The 20,111-nt window shown below is 39.6% G+C and overlaps 2 non-coding genes across 2 annotated transcripts; both read right to left on the reverse strand.

Moving 5' to 3' along the window:
* Positions 1 to 5,447: 5,447 nt before the first annotated feature.
* On the reverse strand, positions 5,448 to 5,555 carry LOC112798508 (small nucleolar RNA R71). The gene has a single exon (XR_003200118.1). It is a non-coding gene; the product is annotated as a small nucleolar RNA R71 (small nucleolar RNA).
* Positions 5,556 to 14,455: 8,900 nt separating this feature from the next.
* On the reverse strand, positions 14,456 to 14,559 carry LOC112798833 (small nucleolar RNA R71). The gene has a single exon (XR_003200430.1). It is a non-coding gene; the product is annotated as a small nucleolar RNA R71 (small nucleolar RNA).
* Positions 14,560 to 20,111: the final 5,552 nt, after the last annotated feature.

Genomic DNA, 20,111 nt, shown 5'->3' on the forward strand with positions numbered 1-20,111 from the left:
AACAAAAGTATTGCCACCACATCAAAATGATTAAACTAATTTCAAGATAAAATTTGAAATCCAAGTACCTCTTGTTCTTTTGTAACTAAGCACATTTTTCATTTAAGAGAGGTGAAGGATTCATTGAATTATTCATAGCTTTAAGACATAGACACTAGACACTAATGATCATGTAATAAAGACACAAACATAGACAAACATGAAGCTCAAAAACCAAAAATAGAAAATAAATAGACAAGGAGATTAAGGAATGAGTCCACCTTAATGTGGGTGGCATCTTCCTCTTGAAGAACCAATGGAACGCCTAAGCTCCTCTATGTCTCTTCCTTGCCTTTGTTGCTCCTCCCTCATGGCTCTTTGATCTTCTCTAATCTCATAGAGAATGATGGAGTGCTCTTGGTGCTCCACCCTTAGTTGGTCCATGTTGTAACTCAAGCCTTCCAAAGAGGTGCTGAGTTTCTCCCAATAGTTGTGTAGAGGACATTGCATCCCTTGAGGCATCTCAGGGATTTTTTGATAAGGATCCTCCTCATGCTCTTGTTGAGGTTCATGGATGAGCTCTCTTGTTCGCTCCACCCTTTTCTTAGTGATGGGCTTGTCCTCTTCAATGAGGATGTCTCCTTCTATGTCAATCCCAGCCAAATTGCATAGATGACAAATGAGATGAGAAAAGGCTAACCTTGCCAAGGTGGATGACTTGTCAGCCACCTTATAGAGTTCTAGAGGTATGATATCATTAACTTCTACTTCCTCCCCAATCATGATACTATGGATCCTGATGGCCCGATCCACAGTCACTTCAGATTGGTTGCTAGTGGGAATGATGGAGCGTTGGATGAACTCCAACCATCCTCTAGCCACAGGCTTATGGTCCGGTCTTCTCAATTGAACCAGATTGCCTCTTGAGTCTCTTTTCCATTGAGCTCCTTCCACACATATGTCCATGAGGACTTGGTCCAACCTTTGATCAAAGTTGACCCTTCTATTGTAGGGGCGTGCATTTTCTTGCATAATTGGCAAGTGGAACGCCAACCTTACATTTTTTGGACTGAGATCTAAGTATTTCTCCCGAACCATTGTAAGCCAATTCTTTGGATTTGGGTTCATACTTTGATCATGGTTTCTAGTGATCCATGCATTGGCATAAAACTCTTGAACCATTAAGATTCCGACTTGTTGAATGGGGTTGGTAAGAACATCCCAACCTCTTCTTTGGATCTCATGTCGGATCTCCGGATACTCATTTTTCTTGAGCATGAAAGGGACCTCAGCGATCACCTTCTTCTTGGCCACAACTTCATAGAAGTGGTCTTGATGGACCTTTGAGATGAATCTCTCCATCTCCCATGACTCGGAGGTGGAAGCTTTTGCCTTCCCTTTCCTCTTTCTAGAGGTTTTTCCGGCCTTAGGTGCCATAAATGGTTACGGAAAAACAAAAAGCAATGCTTTTTACCACACCAAACTTAAAAGGTTTACTCGTCCTCGAGCAAAAGAAGAAAGAAGGAAGGAGGAGAAGAAGAAAATGGAGGGGATGGAGGGAGATAGTGGTTCGACGAAGAGGGGGGAAAGGTGTTTGTGTTGTGTGAATATGAAGGAGTAGTGAAGGGTTTATATAAGGGTGAGGGGAGGGTTGGGTTTCGGTCATTAGGGTTGGGTTTGGGAGGGAAAAGTGTTTGAATTTTGAAGGTGAGGTGGGTGGGGTTTTTGGGGAAGAGATATGGAAGTGATTGGTGAAGAGGTGATGGGGAATAGTGAATGAGTTGATTGGTGAGGGGTATTTGGGGAAGAGTGTTGTGGAAAGGTAGGTGGGAATCCTGTTGGATCTACAGATCTTGAGGGGTCAAGGATGTATCATCCCTGCTTCTATTAGGCGTGCAAAATGCCCTTTCTGTGCAATCCTGGCGTTTAATGCCAGATTGCTGCTTGTTTCTGGCGTTAAATGCCAGCTTTTATTTCTTGCCTGGCGTTAAACGCCAGGCTGCAACCTGTTTCTGGCGTTTAACGCCAGATTGTAACCTGTTTCTGGTGTTTAACGCCAGTCTGGTGCTTGTGTCTGGCGTTTAACGCCCAGAATGGTGCCAGACTGGGCGTTAAATGCCCATTCTGCTACCCTTACTGGCGTTTAAACGCCAGTAAGTTGCTCCTCCAGGGTGTGCTATTTTTAATGCTGTTTTTGATTTTTCTTTGATTTCTGCAGTTGTTTTTGTGACCTCGCATGATTATCAACTTAAAAAAAAAAGAAAAGAACATAGATAAATAAAATTGGGTTGCCTCCCAATAAGCGCTTCTTTAATGTCAATAGCTTGACAGTGAGCTCTCATGGAGCTTCACAGATGTTTAGAGCATTGTTGGGACCTCCAAACACCAAACTTTGAGTTTGAATGTGGGGGTTCAATACCAAACTTAGACTTTGGTTGTGGCCTCCCAACACCAAACTTAGAGTTTGACTGTGGGGGCTTTGTTTGACTCTGCATTGAGAGAAGCTTTCCTTGCTTCCTTTCTATGGTTACAGAGGGAGATCCTTGAGTTTTAAACACATGGTAGTCCTCATTCAATTGAAGGATCAACTCTCCTCTATCCACATCAATCACAACTTTTGCTGTGGCTAGGAAAGGTCTTCCAAGGTTGATGGATTCATCCTCATCCTTCCCAATGTCTAGGATTATGAAATCAGCAGGGATGTAAAGGCCTTTGACCTTTACTAGCACATTCTCTACCTGTCTATAAGCCTTTTTCATGGATTTATCTGCCATCTCTAATGAGAATTTGGCAGCTTGTACCTCAAAGATTTCCAGTTTCTCCCTTACAGAGAGTGGCATTAAGTTTATGCCTGACCCTAGGTCACACAGAGCCTTCTCAAAGGTCATGGTGCCTATGGTACAAGGAATTAAGAATTTACCAGGATCCTGTTTCTTTTAAGGTAATGTCTGGCTAACCAAGTCATTCAGTTCATTGGTGAGCAAGGGGGTTCATCCACCCAAGTCTCATTACCAAGTAACTTAGCGTTCAACTTCATGATTGCTCCAAGGTACTTAGCAACTTGCTCTTCAGTAATATCTTCATCCTCTTCAGAGGAGGAATAGTCATCAGAGCTCATGAATGGAAGAAGTAGGTTCAATAGAATCTCTATGGTCTCTAGATGAGCCTCAAATTCTTTAGGTTCCTCAAATGGGAACTCCTTTTTGTCCAGAGGACGTCCCATGAGGTCTTCCTCACTGAGATTCACGTCTTTCTCCTCCTCTCTAGGTTTGGCCACACCAAGTAAGGTTATGGCCTTGTATTCTCTTTTGGGATTCTCTTTTGTATTGCTTGGGAGAGTACTAGGAAGAGTTTCAATGACTCTTTTACTCAGCTAGCCCACTTGTGCCTCCAAATTTCTAATGGAGGACCTTGTTTCATTCATGAAACTTAGAGTGGCCTTAGATAGATCAGATACTATATTTGCTAAGCTAGAGGGGCTCTGCTCAGAATTCTCTGTCTGTTGCTGAGAGGATGAAGGAAAAGGCTTGCCATTGCTAAACCTATTTCTTCCACCATTTTAAAGCCTTGTTGAGGCTTTTGTTGATCCTTCTATGAGAAATTTGGATGATTTCTCCATGAGGGATTATAGGTGTTTCCATAGGCTTCACCCATGTAATTCACCTCTGCCATTGAAGGGTTCTCAGGATCATAAGCTTCTTCTTCAGAAGATGCTTCTTTAGTACTGTTGGATGCATTTTGCAATCCATTCAGACTTTGAGAAATCATATTGACTTGTTGATCCCACGGAGATTGTCGGCTTGAAGCAAGCTATGGTCACCTTGTAAATCTCAGTCAGGCGGATTAAAATGGTTATGGAATTTTAATAATTAAAAGATAAATAAAACAAAAAATAAAGATAGAGATACTTATGTAAATCATTGGTAGGAATTTCAGATAAGCGTATGGAAATGCGTTGTTCCTTCTGAATCTCTACTTTCCTACTGCCTTCATCCAATCCTTCAGACTCCTTTCTATGGCAAGCTGTATGCTGAGTGTCACCGTTGTCAATGGCTACTTCCCGTCCTCTAAGTGAAAATGGTCCTCTATGGTTTCCCGCATGGCTAATCAGCTGTTGGTTCTCGATCGTGTAGGAATAGGATTTACTATCCTTTTGCGTCTGTCACTACGCCCTACAGTCGCGAGTTTGAAGCTCATCACAGTCATGCCATCCCATTTCCTACTCAGAATACCACAGACAAGGTTTAGACTTTCCGAATCTCAAGAATGCTGCCAATTTATTCTAGCTTATACCACGAAGACTCTGATCTCACGGAACGGAAGTGTTTGTCAGGCACGCGTTCATAAGTGAGAATGGTGATGAGTGTCACGGATCATCACATTCATTAGGTTGAAGTGCGAATGAATATCTTAGAATAAGAATAAGCATGAATTGAATAGAAGAATAATAGTACTTTGCATTAATACTCGAGGAACAGCATAGTTCCACACCTTAATCTATGGTGTGTAGAAACTCCACCGTTGAAAATACATAAGTGATAATGGTTCAGGCATGGCCGAATGGCCAGCCCCCATAAAAATCTAAGATAGCATAAAACTGATCAAAGATCCCTAGTACAATAGTAAAAAGTTCTATTTATACTAAACTAGTTACTGGGTTACAAAAATAGGTAAATGATACAGAAATCCACTTCCGGGCCCACTTGGTGTGTGCTTGGGCTGAGGATTGAATCTTTCACATGTAGAGGTCTTTCTTGGAGTTAAACACCAATTTGTAACTTATTTCTGGCGTTTAACTCTGCTTTGCAACTTGTTTCTGGCGTTTAACGCCAGAATAGGGCAAAAAGTTGGCGTTAAACGCAAGTTTGCGTCATCTAAACTCGAGTAAAGAATGGACTATTATATATTGATGAAAAGCCCTGGATGTCTACTTTCAAACGCAATTGAGAGCACGCCATTTGGACCCTTGTAGATCCAAAAATTTCATTTCGAGTGCAGGGAGGTCAGAATCCAACAGCATCAGCAGTCCTTTGTCAGCCTCTGAATCAGATTTTTGCTCAGGTCCCTCAATTTCAGCCAGAAAATATATGAAATCACAAAAAAATACACAAACCCATAGTAAAATCCAGAATTGTGAATTTTTCTTAAAAATTAATAAAAATATACTAAAAAGTAACTAAATTATACTAAAAACTATGTAAAAACAATGCCAAAAAGCATATAAATTATCCGCTTATCAACTTCTATCGGAAGATCCTCATCAGTTCTTAGCTGAATTCTTGTAGATCTGTGATACTATTAAGACCAATGGGGTTGATCCCGAGGTCTACAGACTTATGCTTTTCCCCTTTGCTGTAAAAGACAGAGCTAGGAGATGGTTGGATTCACAACCTAGAGAAAGCCTGAACTCTTGGGACAAGTTGGTCAATGCTTTCTTGGCCAAATTCTTCCCACCTCAAAAGCTGAGCAAGCTTAGAGAGGACGTCCAAACCTTTATACAGAAAGAAGGTGAATCCCTCTATGAAGCTTGGGAAAGATACAAGCAATTGATCAGAAGATGTCCTTCTGACATGCTTTTAGAATGGAGCATCTTGGATATATTCTATGATGGTCTGTCTGAATTGTCCAAGATGTCATTCGACCACTCTTCTAGTGGATCTCTTTATCTGAAGAGAGCCCCTGCAGAATCTCAGGAACTCATTGAGGTGGTTGCAAATAACCAGTTCATGTACACTTCTGAAAGAAATTCTGTGAATAATGGGATGACTCAGAAGAAAGGAGTTCTTGAGATTGATACTCTGAATGCCATATTGGCTCAGAACAAAATATTGACTCAGCAAGTCAATATGATTGCTCAGAATCTGACTAGATTGCAAGCTACATCTGGCAGTACTAAAGAAGTCTCCTCTGAAGGAGAAGCTTATGACCATGAGAATCCTGCAATGGAAGAGGTGAATTACATGGGAGAATCCTATAGAAACACCTATAATCCTTCATGGAGAAATCGTCCAAATTTCTCATGGAAGGATCAACAGAAGCCTCAACAAGGCTTCAATAACAATAATAGTGGGAGAAATAGATTTGGCAATAGCAAGCCTTTTCCATCATCCTCTCAACAATAGACAGAGAATTCTGAGAAGAGCCTCTCTGGCTTAGCAACCATAGTCTCTGATCTGTCTAAGGTCACTCTCAGTTTTATGACTGAAACAAGGTCCTCTATCAGAAATTTGGAGGCACAAGTGGGTCAGCTGAGTAAAAGAGTTACTGAAACTCCTCCTAGTACTCTCCTAAGCAATACAGAAGAGAATCCAAAGAGAGAGTGCAAGGCCAACAATATAACCAAAATGGCCGAACCTATAGAGGAGGAAGAGGCAGTGATTTCCAATGAGGATGACCTCAGTGGACGTCCACTGACCACTAAAAAGTTCCCTAATGGGGAACCAAAGGAATCTGAGGCTCATACAGAGACCATAGAGATTCCACTAAACTTACTATTACTATTCATGAGCACTGATGAGTATTCTTCCTCCGAAGAAGATGAAGATATTGTTGAAAAGCAAGCTGCTCGGTATCTAGGAGCAATCATGAAGCTGAATGCCAAGTTATTTTGTAATGAGACTTGGGAGGATGAACCTCCATTGCTTATCAATGAACTGAATGCCTTGGTTCAGCAGAAATTACCTCAGAAGAAACTGGATCCCGGAAGGTTCTTAATACCTTGTACCATAGGCACCATGACCTTTGAGAAGGCTCTGTGTGACCTGGGGTCAGGTATAAACCTCATGCCACTCTCTGTAATAGAGAAACTTGGAATCTTTGAGGTACAAGCTGTAAGAATCTCACTAGAGATGGCAGACAAATCAATGAAACAGGCTTATGGACTTGTAGAGGATGTCTTAGTGAAAGTTAAAGGCCTTTATATCCCTGCTGACTTCATAATCCTAGACACTGAGAAGGATGAGGATGAATCCATCATTCTTGGAAGACCCTTCCTAGCCACAGTGAGGGCTGTGATTGATGTGGACAGAGGAGAGTTAGTCCTTCAATTGAATGAGGACTACCTTGTGTTTAAGGCTCAAGGATCTTCTTCTATAAACATTGAGAGAAAGCATGAAAAGCTTCATCCAATTCTCTCCATACAGAGTCAAGAAGAGCCCCCACACTCAAACTCTAAGTTTGGTGTTGGGAGGCCACAATCATGCTCTGAGCATCTGTGAAGCTCTGAAAGAGCTTACTGTCAAGCTATTGACATTAAAGAAGCGTTTATTAGGAGGCAACCCAATCTCATTTATCTATTTTAATTGCTTTTTCATTTTATTTTCCACTGTTAGTTTTTGTTTTCTTTAGGTTGATGATCATGTGGAGTCACAAAAATAGCTGCAGAATTAAAGCAGAATCAAAAACAGCATCAAAAATAGCACACCGTGGAGGACAAGCTTACTGGCGTTTAAGGATAGCAGAATGGGCGTTTAACGCCCAGTCTGGCAGCATTCTGGGTGTTAAAAGCCAGAATTGACAGACAGACTGGTATTTTACACTAGAAAAGGGGTGTCTGGTGTCTGGCTGGCGTTAAACACCAGAAAGGGGCATCACCATGGCGTTTAACACCATAATGGGCAGCAGAGCTGGCGTTAAATGCCAAAAATGGCACACAGAGGGCGTTTAAGTGCCAGAAAGGTGCAGGGATGAGAAATCCTTGATACCTCAGGATCTGTGGATCCCACAAGATCCCCACCTACCTCAACTCACTCTCTCTTCTCTTCACACCTTTCCATAACACTTTTCCCCAAACACCATTCACCTATTAAATCCTTCCCTCTTCCCCATAATCTCTTCACCACTCACATTCATCCACTGTTCCCCAAAAACCCATCATAAACCCCACCTACCTCACCATTCAAATTCAAAATATTTCCCTCCTAACCCCACCCCCTCTCACATGGATTCCTTCTCTCCCTTACCCTATAAATACCCCTCCTTACTCATCCACTTTCACACATCACAAACACCTCATAACACCCTTGGCCGAACCATTCATACCCTTCCATATCCTCTATTTCTTCTTCTTTTCCTCATTTCTTTCTTCTTTTGCTCGAGGACAAGCAAACCTTTTAAGTTTGGTGTGGAAAAAAGCTCTGTTTTTCTTTTTCCATAACCATTAATGGCACCTAAGGCCAAAGAAACCTCTAGAAAGAGGAAAGGGAAGACAGTTGCTTCCACCTCTGAGTCATGGGAGATGGAGAGATTCATGTCAAAGATCCATCAAGACCACTTCTATGAAGTTGTGGCCAAGAAAAGGTTGATCCCCGAGGTCCCCTTCATGCTCAAAAAGAGTGAATATCCGGAGATCCAACGTGAGGTTCGGAGAAGAGGTTGGGAAGCTCTCACCAACCCCATCCAACAAGTCAGAATCTTAATGGTTCAAGAGTTCTATGATAATGCATGGATCACTAAGAACCATGATCAAAGTGTGAACCTGAACCCAAAGAATTGGCTCACAATGGTTCGGGGGAAATTGATGAGCGGATAACTTATACGCTTTTTGGCATTGTTTTTATATAGTTTTTAGTATATTTTATTTACTTTTTAGTATATTTCTATTAGTTTTTAAGCAAAAATCATATTTCTAGACTTTACTATGAGTTTGTGTATTTTTCTATTATTTCAGGTATATTTTGGCTGAGATTGAGGGACCTGAGCAAAATTCTGATTCAGAGGCTGACAAAGGACTACTAATGCTGTTGGATTCTGACCTCCCTGTACTCGAAATGGAATTTTTGGAGCTACAGGAGTCCAAATGGCGCTCTCTCAATTGCGTTGGAAAGTAGACATCAAGGGCTTCCAGTAATATATAATAGTCTATACTTTGCTCGAGTTTAGACGACGCAAACTGGCGTTTAACGCCAGCTTTCTGCCTTATTCTGGCGTTAAACGCCAGAAACAAGTTGCAAAGCAGAGTTTGATGCCAGGACATCTAGGCCAGTTTCACTGACCTTTTCTTTACTGTTTTAGGGTAGTTTCATGCATTTTCCTAGTAAACAAGGCAAGTTTTGGGTGAAAATACACTTACACCTTCATTTAAGCAACTATTGTGAATTTTTGCATGATTTCATGAGATTTTTGCCAGAATTGCATGATAATTTAATGATGCATAATCTCATGACTTTGGCTAGAGCTTTGATGCACTTTAATTGCTTGATTTCAGGACAAATGAAGCACGGAAGAATCACGTTAGCATTCACGTTAACTTAGTTAACGTGACTACTAACGTGGGATGGCAAATAGCTTGCAACATTAATGAGAAAAGTGATCACCAATAACGCCTGCGAAGCCATTCATAGCCTACGTTAAGAGCCACGTTAACTAAGTTAACGTGGTACTTAACGTAGAATAAAAAGAGGACTCCACGTTAATGAGAAACGTGAACTCTAATAACGTTTCTCCTCAACGTTAGTGGTAAAAGTGAACACCACTAACGTTGGGAAACTAGGCAATGCTCCACGTTAAGAGTCACGTTAACTAAGTTAACGTGAACTCTAACATGGAAGAGGATCAACAATGCCAACGTTAGTGACATTCACTTTTGTCACTAACATTGGATCATTAGCATTGCCTACATTAACTCTCACGTTAAGATTGTTAACGTGGAAGTTAACGTGGAGTGGGGTTCAAAGAGCCAACGTTAGTGACACTCACTTTTGTCACTAACGTTAGGAGAGGGCTTCATTACTACGTTAAGAGCCACGTTAACCTAGTTAACGTGGGTTCTAACGTAGGGGCTTAAGGCAATTGGAGCGTTAGTGACAAAGGTGAGTGTCACTAACGCTCTCGAAGGTGATAGATGCCCACGTTAAGAGCTACTTTAGCTAAGCTAACATGAGACCTAATGTAGGGGGGCAAGAGGCAAGCAACGTTAATGGGAAAAGTGATTCCCATTAACGTTTGCAAAAAGGGGCACAAGTCAACGTTAATGGGAAAAGTGAGTCCCATTAACGTTGGCCAAGAATTGAGAAGGCACGTTAGAAGTCACGTTAAGACTTCTAACGTTGAGAATAACGTGGGCATATAAAGGTAGAACGTTAGTGGAAAAGGTGAATGCCACTAACGTTCTCGCACCCAGAAATGTATTCCACGTTAATCTCACTAAATGCCCAAGCCTAATTCATAATTCTCTGCAAGCTGGGCCCACTAAAGATAAGAATTGCTTCAACTCAAGGTCCAAAGCCCACATCCAAGACTTGAAGAACTCACTAGAAGATCATGAAGAGTAGTATATATAGGAGTAGTTTTGAACGAGATAGAAGCTTTTAAACTTTTGGGAACTACTCTCTGCATATTTTACTTTTCTGTACTTTTAGCATGGATTCTTCTTTTCTGCCAATTTTGATTCCTAGAGCTATTCATTGGGTTAGGGAGCTCTGCTGTAATTTGATAGATCAATATTAGTTTTCATTCTTCTTCTTCTATCTTTTCTCTTGATTTTACTAGAAAGCTTTCAATCTTAATTCCATTGGTTAGTTGTCTTGGAAAAGAAACTCTCCATAATTGGATCTCTTCGGAATATTGGAAGAGGAATAAAGAGATCATGCTAGAAATGCTTTCTCATGCTGGACCAATTTGGGTTTGGATGGATATGTGACTATAATCCTACCAATACTTGAGTTGGGAAATGTATGTGGTATAATCAGTGACCATACTTCATCTCTTCTCATGAGCAATTGACCAAGGAATTGGCTATTGATCAAGATTTGAGAGATTGGATTACCAAGGAATTGGAATCCAATCACTTAAGATTGCCAAGGAGATCAATGAATGCATTGATTGAGGAAGAGATGAGAATGAATTTGATCCGAAGAATTGCAACATCTCCTAAACCCAATGATCTCCCCATTTCTGATCTTACCCATTCTCTTTAGTTTCTGCCATTTACTTTTATGAGCATTACCCCAATTCCCCATTTAAGATTCTGCACTTTAATTTCTGCTATTTAATTTCTAGTCATTTAAATTTCTGCATGTCAATCTCAATTCTGTTTAGCTCAACTACCATATTCTTCTAACTAAAGTTGCTTGACCAATCAATCCTTGTGGGATTCGACCTCACTCTATAGTGAGTTTTACTTGACGATAATTCGGTATACTTGCCGAAGGGAGATTTGTTGAGAGACAAGTTTCCATGCATCAGAGTTAAACGCCAGAAACAAGTTACAAACTGGAGTTCAACTCCAAGGAAGACATCTACACGTGAAAGCTTCAATGCTCAGCCCAAGCACACACCAAGTGGGCCCGAAAGTGGATTTCTGCATCATTTACTCATTTCTTTACCCCTAGTAACTAGTCTAGTATAAATAGGACTTTTTACTATTGTATTTTCATCTTGGTATCTATCTTTGATCAGTTTATGCGATCTTAGACATTGGGGGCTGGCGTCACGGCCATGCCTGGATATCTATCACTTATGTATTTTCAACGGTGGAGTTTCTATACACCATAGATTAAGGGTGTGGAGCTCTGCTGTTCCTCGAGTATTAATGCAATTACTACTGTTTTCTATTCAATTCATGCTTATTCTTATTTTAAGACATTCATTCGCACTTTAACCTGATGAATGTGATGATCCGTGACACTCATCACCATTCTCACTTATGAATGCGTGCCTGACAAACACTTCCGTTCTACCTGCGAAAGCTAGAGTGTGTATCTCTTGGATTCCTGGTCCACGATGCATGGTTGCCTCTCCTGACAACAGAGTCTTCCATTCCGTGAGATCAGAGTCTTCGTGGTATAAGCTAGAATCCATTGGCAGCATTCTTGAGATCCGAAAAGTCTAAACCTTGTTTGTGGTATTCCGAGTAGGATCTGGGATGGGATGACTGTGACGAGCTTCAAACTCGCGACTGTAGGGCGTGGTCACAGACGCAAAAGGATAGTAAATCCTATTCCTACACGATCGAGAACCAACAACTGATTAGCCATGTAGGAAATCGTAGAGGACTTTTTTCACTGAGAGGATGGGAAGTAGCCATTGACAATGGTGATGTCCTACATACAGCTTGCCATAGAAAGGAGTATGAAGGACTGGATGAAGGCAGTAGGAAAGTAAAGATTCAAGAGGGATAAAGCATCTCCATACACTTATCTGAAATTCTCATCAATGAATTACATAAGTATCTCTATCTTTATTTTATGTGTATTTATCTTTTTAATTATCAAAACTCTCTAACCATTTGAATCCGCCTGACTGAGATTTACAAGGTGACCATAGCTTGCTTCAAGCCGACAATCTCCGTGGGATCGACCCTTAATCATGTAAGGTTTATTACTTGGACGACCCAGTGCACTTGCTGGTTAGTTGTACGAAGTTGTGAAGAAGAGTGATATTACAATTATGCGTACCAAGTTGTTGGCGCCATTGAGATCACAATTTTGTGCACCAAGTTTTTGGCGCTGTTGCCGGGGATTGTTCGAGTTTGGATAACTGACGATTCATCTTGTTGCTCAGATTAGGTAATTCTCTTCTTGTTTTAACCATTATTTAATTTTCAAAAAGTTTTCAAAAATCTTTCAAAAATTTTTCTTTGTTTTCGTTTTTCTAAAAATAAATTTTCGAAAAATCCAAAAAAATTAATAAAATCATAAAAACCAAAAATATTTTATGTTTCTTGTTTGAGTCTAGAGTCAATTTTTAAGTTTGGTGTCAATTGCATATTTTTATTTGTCTAAAAAATTTTCGAAAACTCATGCATGGTGTTCTTCATGATCTTCAAGTTGTTCTTGGTAAGTCTTCTTGTTTGATCTTCATATTTTCTTGTTTTGTGTCTTTTCTTGTTTTTCATATGCATTTTTGAATTCATAGCGTCTAAACATGAAAAATTTATAAGTTTGGTGTCTTGCATGTTTTTCTTTTCTTAAAAATTTTTCAAAAATAAGTTCTTGGTGTTCATCATGATCTTCAAAGTGTTCTTGGTGTTCATCTTGACATTCATAGTGTTCTTGCATGCATCATTGGTTTTGATCCAAAAATTTCATGTTTTACGTCATATTTGTGTTTTTCTCTCTCCTCATTAAAATTCAAAAATAAAAAAATATCTTTCCCCTATTTTACTCAAAAATTTCGAAATTTTGTGTTGACTTAGTCAAAAATTTTTAAAATAAGTTGTTTCTCCTTAGTCAAGTCAAGATTTCAATTTTAAATTAATCTTATCTTTTCAAAATCTTTTTCAAAATCAAATCTTTTCTTTTTCCTTTTATTATTTTCAAAAATTTTTAAAATTGATTTTTAAAATCTTTTTCTTATCTTTATTTCAAATTTTCGAAAACTTTACTAACAATTAATGTGATTGATTCAAAAAATTTGAAGTTTGTTACTTTCTTGTTAAGAAAGGTTCAATCTTTAAATTCTAGAATCATATCTTTTAATTTCTTGTTATTCAAGTAATCAATTTTAATTTTAAAAATCAAATCTTTTTAATTTCTTTTTCAAATCTTTCTCAAAACAAATTTCAATCAAATCTTTTTCAACCATATCTTTTCAATCATATCTTTTTCAAATCATATCTTTTTCAAAATCAATTTCAAAATCTTTTCTAACTTCTTATCTTTTCAAAATTGATTTTCAAATCTTTTTCAACTAACTGATTGACTTTTTGTTTGTTTCTTATCTTTTTCAAAACCACCTAACTACTTTTATATCTCTAATTTTTTAAAATAACTAACTTTTTTTTCAAAAATAATTTTCAAATTTCTCTCCCACTCATTTCTTTCTATTTATTTTATTTATCTACTAACACTTTTCTTCATCTAAAAATTTGAAACCCCTCTTCTCCTCTGTGTTCGAATTTTTTCTTTTCTCCTTCTTCTATTCTTTTCGTCTTCTACTCACATAAAAGAATCTCTATACTGTGACATAGAGGATTCCTCTTCTTTTCTGTTCTCTTCTTTTTCATATGAGCAGGAGCAAGGACAAGGACATTCTTGTTGAAGCAGATCTTGAACCTGAAAGAACTCTGAAGAAGAAGCTAAGAGAAGCCAAAGCACAACAATTCAGAGAAAACCTTACAGAGAATCTCGAAAAAGAAAGAGACATGGCCGAACCTAACAACAATGCAAGGAAGATGCTTGGTGACTTTACTGCACCAAATTTCAACTTACATGGAAGAAGCATCTCAATCCCTGCCATTGGAGCAAAAAATTTTGAGCTAAAGTCTCAATTAGTTTCTCTGATGCAACTAAATTGCAAGTTTCATGGACTCCCATCAGAAGATCCTTTTCAGTTCTTAACTGAATTCTTGCAGATCTGTGATACTGTTAAGACCAATGGAGTTGATCCTGAGGTCTATAAGCTTATGCTTTTCCCTTTTGCTGTAAGAGACAGAGCTAGAACATGGTTGGACTTTCAACCTAGAGATAGCCTAAACTCTTAGGATAATCTAGTCACGACTTTTTTAGCCATGTTCTTTCCTCCTCAAAAGCTGAGCAAACTTAGAGTGGATGTTCAAACCTTCAGATAGAAAGAAGGTGAATCCCTCTATGAAGCTTGAGAGAGATACAAGCAACTGACCAAAAAGTGTCCTTCTGGCATGCTTTCAGAATGGACCATCCTGGATATATTTTATGATGGTCTGTTTGAATTGTCAAAGATGTCATTGGACCACTCTGCAGGTGGATCCATTTACCTAAAGAAAACGCCTGTAGAAGCTCAGGAACTCATTGACATGGTTGTAAATAACCAGTTCATGTACACTTCTAAAAGGAATCCTGTGAGTAATGGGACGCCTCAAAGGAAGGGAGTTCTTGAAATTGATGCTCTGAATGCTATATTGGCTCAGAACAAAATGTTGACTCAGCAAGTCAACATGATTTCTCAGAGTCTGAATGGATTGCAAAATGCATCCAACAGTACTAAAGAAGCATCTTCTGAAGAAGAAGCTTATGATCCTGAGAACCCTGCAATGGCAGAGATGAATTACATGGGTGAAGCCTATGGAAACACCTATAATCCCTCATGGAGAAATCACCCAAATTTCTCATGGAAGGATCAACAAAAGCCTCAACAAGGCTTTAATAATGGTGGAAGAAACAGGTTTAGCAATAGCAAGCCTTTTCCATCATCCTCTCAGCAATAGGCAGAGAACTCTGAGCATAACCCCTCTAGCTTAGCAAATATAGTCTCTGATCTATCCAAGGCCACTCTAAGTTTCATGAATGAAACAAGGTCCTCCATTAGAAATTTGGAGGCACAAGTGGGCCAGCCAAGTAAAAGAGTTACCGAAACTCCTCCTAGTACTCTCCCAAGCAATACAGAAGAGAATCCAAAAAGAGAGTGCAAGGCCATAACCTTACTTGGTGTGGCCGAACCTAGAGAGGAGGAGAAGGACGTGAATCCCAATGAGGAAGACCTCATGGGACGTCCTCTGGACAAAAAGGAGTTCCCATTTGAGGAACCCGAGGAATTTGAAACTCATCTAGAGACCATAGAGATTCCATTGAACTTACTTCTGCCATTCATGAGCTCTGATGAGTATTTCTCCTCTAAAGAGGATGAAGATATTACTAAAAAGCAAGTTGCTAAGTACCTTGGAGCAATCATGAAGCTGAATGCCAAGTTATTTGGTAATGAGACTTGGGTGGATGAACCCCCCTTGCTCACCAATGAACTGAATGACATAGCTAGGCAGACATTACCTCAAAAGAAATAGGATCCTGGTAAATTCTTAATTCCCTGTACCATAGGCACCATGACCTTTGAGAAGGCTTTGTGTGACCTGGGGTCAGGCATAAATTTAATGCCACTCTCTGTAATGGAGAAACTGGAAATCTTTGAGGTACAGGCTGCCACATTCTCATTAGAGATGGCAGACAAATCCATGAAAAAGGCTTATGGACAGGTAGAGGACGTGCTAGTAAAGGTCAAAGGCCTTTACATCCCTGCTGATTTAAGAATCCTAGACACTGGGAAGGATGAGGATGATTCTATTATCGTTGGAAGACCCTTCCTAGTCACAGCATAGACTGTGATTGATGTGGACAGAGGAGAGTTGGTCCTTCAATTCAATGAGGACTACCTTGTGTTTAAAACTCAAGGATCTCCCTCTGCTACCATGGAGAGGAAGCATGAAAGGCTTCTCTCAATATAGAGTCAAACAAAGCCCTCACAGCCAAACTCTAAGTTTGGTGCTAGGAGGCCACAACAAAACTCTAAGTTTGGTGTTGGGAGGTCCCAACAATGCTCTGAATATCTGTGAGGCTCCATGAGAGCTCACTGTCAAGCTCTTGACATTAAAGAAGCACCTATTGGGAGGCAACCCAATTTTATTTATCTATGTTATTTCATGTTATTTTATTTTTTTTAGGTTGATGATCATGTGGAGTTACAAAAACAATTGCAAAAATTCAAGAAAAATAAAAAATAACATTAAAAATAGCACACCTGGAAGAGGAACTTACTGGCATTTAAACGCTAGTAAGGGTAGCAGAATGGGTGTTTAACGCCCAGTCTGGCACCATTCTGGCATTAAATGCCAGAAACAAGCACCAGACTGGCGTTAAACGCCAAAAAGAAGCAACAATCTGGCATTAAACACCAGAAATAGGTTGCAGCCTGGCATTTAATTCCAGGAAAGGAATAAAAGCTGGCGTTTAACGCCAGAAACAAGCAACAATTTGGCGTTAAACACCAGGATTGCACAGCAAAGGCATTTTGTACGCCTAATAGGAGCAGGGATGTACATCCTTGACCCCTCAGGATCTGTGGACCCCACAGGATCCCCACCTACCCTACCCCTCTCTCTCTCTTACTCACCAATCAAATCATATCCTCTTCCCTATATTCTCTTCACCAATCACCTCTATATCTCTTCCCCAACAAAAACCCAACCCTAATGACCGAAACCCAACCCTACCCTTACCCCTATATAAATCCCTCACTACTCTTTCATATTCACACAACACAACCACCTTTCCCCCTCCCTCTTGGTTGAATCACATATCTCCCTTTATCTCCTCTATTTTCTTCTTCTTCCCCTTCTTTCTTTCTTTTTTTGCTCAAGGACAAGCAAACCTTTTAAGTTTGGTGTGGTAAAAGCATTGCTTTTTATTTTTCCATAACCATTTATGGCACCTAAGGTCGGAGAAACCTCTAGAAAGAGGAAAGGGAAGGCAAAAGCTTCTACCTCCGAGTCATGGAAGATGGAGAGATTCATCTCAAAGGTCCATCAAGACCACTTCTATGGTGATGTGGCCAAGAAGAAGGTGATCCATGTGGTCCCTTTCATGCTCAAGAAAAATGAGTATCCGGAGATCCGACATGAAATTCGAAGAAGAGTTTGGGAAGTTCTTACCAACCCCATTCAACAAGTCAGAATCTTAATGGTTCAAGAGTTCTATACCAATGCATGGATCACTAGGAACCATGATCAAAGTATGAACCCGAATCCAAAGAATTGGCTTACAATGGTTCGAGGGAAATACTTAGATTTTAGTCCGAAAAATGTAAGGTTGGCATTCCATTTGCCAATGATGCAAGAAAACGCACGCCCTTACACTAGAAGGGTCAACTTTGATCAAAGGTTGGACCAAGTCCTCATGGACATATGTGTGGAAGGAGCTCAATGGAAAAGAGACTCAAGAGGCAATCCGGTTTAATTGAGAAGACCGGACCTTAAGCCTGTGGCTAGAGGATGGTTGGAGTTCATCCAACGCTCCATCATTCCTACTAGCAACCGATCTGAAGTGACTGTGGATCGGGCCATCATGATCCATAGTATCATGATTGGGGAGGAAGTAGAAGTTCATGAGATCATACCTCTAGAACTCTACAAGGTGGCTAACAAGTCATCCACTTTGGCAAGGTTAGCCTTTCCTCATCTCATTTGTCATCTATGCAATTTAGCTGGGGTTGACATAGAAGGAAACATCTTCATTGAAGAGGACAATCTCATCACTAAGAAAAGGATGGAGCAAATAAGAGAGCCCATTCATGGATCTCAACAAGAGCATGAGGAAGATCCTCATCAAGAAGTCCCTGAGATGCCTCAAGGGATGCAATTTCTTCCACACAACTATTGGGAGTAACTCAATACCTCTTTGGAAGGCCTGAGTTACAACATGGACCAACTAAGGGTGGAGCACCAAAAGCACTCCATCATTTTCCATGAGATTAGAGAAGATCAAAAAGCTTTGAGGGAGGAGCAACAAAGGCAAGGAAGAGACATAAAGGAGCTTAGGCGTTCCATTGGTTCTTCAAGAGGAAGACGCCACCCTCACTAAGGTGGACTCATTCCTTAATCTCCTTTTCTATTTATTTTTCTATTTTTGGTTTTTATGCTTATTGTGTCATCTATGTTTGTGTCTTTATTACATGATCATTAGTGTCAAGTGTCTATGTCTTAAAGATATGAATAACTCCATGAATCTTTCACCTCTCTTAAATGAAAAATGTGCTTAATTACAAAAGAACAAGAAGTACTTGGATTTCAAATTTTATCTTGAAATTAGTTTAATTATTTTGATGTGGTGGCAATACTTTTTGTTTTCTGAATGAATGCTTAATTAGTGCATATTTTTTATCTTGTTGTTTATGAATGTTAAAATTGTTGGCTCTTAAAAGAATGATGAACAAAGAAAAATGTTATTGATAATCTAAAAAATCATGAAATTTATTCTTGAAGCAAGAAAAAACAGTGTAAAAAAATGGCAAACAAAAAGAGAGAGAAAGAAAAAGAAAAAGCAAGCAGAAAAAGCCAATAGCCCTTTAAACCAAAAGGCAAGGGTAAAAAGGATCCAAGGCTTTGAGCATTAATGGATAGGAGGGTCCAAGGAAATAAAATCCAGGCCTAAGCAGCTAAATCAAGCTGTCCCTAACCATGTGCTTGTGGCTTGAAAGTCCAAGTGAAAAGCTTGAGACTGAGTGGTTAAAGTCGTGATCCAAAGCAAAAGAGTGTGCTTAAGAACTCTGGACACCTATAACTGGGGACTTTAGCAAGGCTGAGTCACAATCTGAAAAGATTCACCCAATTATGTATCTGTGGCATTTATGTATCCGGTGGTAATACTGGAAAACAAAGTTCTTAGGGCCACGGTCAAGACTCATAAAATAGCTGTGTTCAAGAATCAACATACTTAACTAGGAAAATCAATAACACTATCTAAAATTCTGAGTTCCTATAGATGCCAATCATTCTGAACTTCAAAGGATAAAGTGAGATGCCAAAACTATTCAGAGGCAAAAAGCTACTAGCCCCGCTCATCTAATTGGGACTAAGTTTCATTGATATTGTGAGATTCATTGTATATTCTCTTCTTTTTATCCTATTTGATTTTCATTTGCTTGGGGACAAGCAACAATTTAAGTTTGGTGTTGTGATGAGCGGATAATTTATACGCTTTTTGGCATTATTTTTATATAGTTTTTAGTATGTTTTATTTACTTTTTAGTATATTTCTATTAGTTTTTAAGCAAAAATCATATTTTTGGACTTTACTTTTTCTGTGATTTCAGGTATTTTCTGGCTGAAATTGAAGGACCTGAGCAAAAATCTGATTCAGAGGCTGACAAAGGACTGCTGATGCTGTTGGATTCTGACCTCCCCAATGGAAGAGAGACTCCAAAGGCAAGCCGGTTCAACCGAGAAGGCCTGACCTCAAACCCGTGGCTAGAAGATGGTTGAAGTTCATCCAACGCTCTATCATTCCTACTAGTAACCGGTCCGAAGTAACTGTGGATCGTGCTATCATGATCCATAGTATCATGATTGGAGAGGAAGTGGAAGTTCATGAGATCGTATCTCTAGAACTATACAAGGTGGCTGACAAGCCCTCCAATTTGGCAAGGTTAGCCTTCCCTCATCTCATCTATCACCTATGCAATTCAGTCAGAATTGTCATAGAAGAAGACATCCTCATTGAAGCAAACAAGCCCATAACTAAAAAGAGGATGGAGCAAACAAGAGAGCCCACTCATGGACCTCAACAAGAGCATGAGGAAGTCCCTCATCAAGAATTCCCTGAGATGCCTCAAGGGATGCACTTCCCTCCAAACAACTATTGGGAGCAACTCAACACCTCTTTAGGAGAATTGAGTTCCAACATGGAGCAACTAAGAGTGGAGCAGCAAGAGCATTCCATCATCCTCCA

Source organism: Arachis hypogaea, chromosome 4 (assembly GCF_003086295.3).
Source record: "Arachis hypogaea cultivar Tifrunner chromosome 4, arahy.Tifrunner.gnm2.J5K5, whole genome shotgun sequence".
Lineage (NCBI taxonomy): Eukaryota > Viridiplantae > Streptophyta > Magnoliopsida > Fabales > Fabaceae > Arachis > Arachis hypogaea.